Genomic DNA, 2,504 nt, shown 5'->3' on the forward strand with positions numbered 1-2,504 from the left:
TTTAATTAATCAATTAATTTAAGCATTTATTTTATAAAATTTATTTATTTATTATTAATTTATTTGAGCCGTTCTAAAATGAATTTATAACGCTTAGCTATTTACCTAATTATTACGCTTACTTAGCTATTTACCTAATTATTACGCTTACTTAGCTATTTACCTAATTATCACGCCTACTTAGCTATTTACCTAATTATACGCTTACTTAGCTATTTATCTAATTATTACTCCCACTTAACTATTTATATAATTACTTAAAATATTACATTTTTATTCATTCATTTTCAAATATTTTGCTAATCATTTTGATCATAAATACGGATAAAATAGATATTTGAAAAAAAAAAATTTTTTTTCTTATGTGATTTAAAAATGATCACAAAAAGGTCAAACATAATACTACTCCTTCATTAGATTATTTATCAATTAATTAAGATCATATATTTATCATAATAGATGATTTCGAAAGAAAATATTGGACGCTTAACCTTTAAACTGATAAATGTGATTTGAATGATTAAATGATAAGATATAATTTGTACCCATTACTCTTTTTGAAAAGTTACGAAAAGTAAGTAATAGTTCAATTTCAATTAACAATTTTTACAAATCTTTTCCAAATTTGTATTTTATTTATTCTATTTTTTTTTGTATCTTATATTAATTGTTTTATATCAATTTTAATTTAAATTTTATGTTTAATTAATTTCATACTTGTTTTATATTTATATGTTAACCTTTTTTGTGTGTAATGAAAAGATAAGTGAAATTTTTTATATTTTCTTGTATTTTATATTAATCATTTTATATCAATTTTAATTTAAATTTCATATTTAATTAATTTTATATATCTTTTATATTATATATCAGCCTTTTTTTTTGAAATAATAAAAAATGTTTGAAAATTTTGTTCATCCAATCGAATCGAATGATTGTTAGTATATTGCTTTTTTAATTATCGATCATAAAATAATTTTTTTTTAATTCAACTTCTACATATTGTTATAATTAATTGATTAATTAAAGTGGCCTGTTTGATTTTAAAATATACAAAATCAAAAAATTTCATTAACATCATCTTATCAATTAATTGAAATGAACTGAAAATTTTAATAAATTTCATTTTTGTTAAAATTTAAAATAAATGAATAATTTTTTTTTCGGTAAAGAAATAAATAATAAAATAAAAGTGATTGTAATATAAAAAGGAAAGAGAAATTATAAAAGCAAAAAGAAAAAAAAAGAGAGAGGATCATTAGGAGATGAAATATTACTAGATATTATTAGTGATGACATATTGCGTCTTTTTTTTTTTTTTTTTTTGGGAAATGTCCACCTGTCATAGCAAATTGAAGATAAGAAAAGCCTATTAAAAAATAGGCCTATTAAGCTAGGCATAAAATTTATCCAGCAACCAAAATTTGATGAAATTGACAAAGATAAGAAAAAGATGTTTACTTATCTGTTTGTCATTTTATAACCTAAGTTTAGAAATGGAAAACATTTATAATAATTCATTTCTAATTTGTAAACTTAAATTAAAAAAAAAAATCCTGCTATTTTTCTTTTTTGTCTAGGATTTCTTTTTCCTTTTTTTTCTTTTTTTTTGATGTCAAAATAAAAATTAGAATATGAAGTAATATGGCTTATTTACAGGATTTTATGATTAAAAAAAAAAATAAAATAAAATAAAAATGAAATTTGAACTCGTTCAGTTAATTTATGCTTTTCGATTTAATTCAATTTATTTTAAAATAAAAATAAAAATAAATTTTATCATTTGTGAGCTAATGATGAAAAAGAACAAACTTATTATACTATCCGAAATTATTTATTGTAATAAATTCGAGAAGAAATAAAATAAAGATTAAAATTAAAATTAAAATTTTTAAACACCAAAAAAAAACTTTCTTAAAAATAATACCTGAAAGGAATGAAAACCGGTTTAACATTTAAAACATTTCAATTCAATTCAATTATTTATCGTAATAAATTTACCAATAAATAAATTAAAGATGATTAAAATCTAAAATTACAATTTCTTAACTTTCAACATTTTAATTTTTTCTTCTTTTTTTTTTTTTTAAGCTAATGTCAAATGAGAAATAGGAAAAAATAATATATAAACCGGATTGAAGAATGTTATCCGGAAAATTAATCCGTTTTCTCTAATTGATGCAATCCCTTTCTCTTTTCATTTCTTTTCCCTCTTTTCCTTAATAAAGGCATTACAATCAATCTCATTATACAATCAACCTTTTTTTTTTTTCCTTCCATCTCTTGATTACTCATGAATGATGCAATTAATGAGTTTGATAGTTGTCAGGTCAAAGCTGTAAAATTTTTAAATGTCACCAAACATATGCTAATAATTATCATCATTAGCAGCATTACATTAAATTCTATTAGCTAATATTTTCCGGATTAATTGAAAAAACCGTAAAAATGGTTTAAATCATTAATGAATGTTCATTTTTAAGCTAATCCGTAATGAATAATTT

Source organism: Loa loa (assembly GCF_000183805.2).
Source record: "Loa loa unplaced genomic scaffold supercont3.872, whole genome shotgun sequence".
NCBI classification, from domain to species: domain Eukaryota; kingdom Metazoa; phylum Nematoda; class Chromadorea; order Rhabditida; family Onchocercidae; genus Loa; species Loa loa.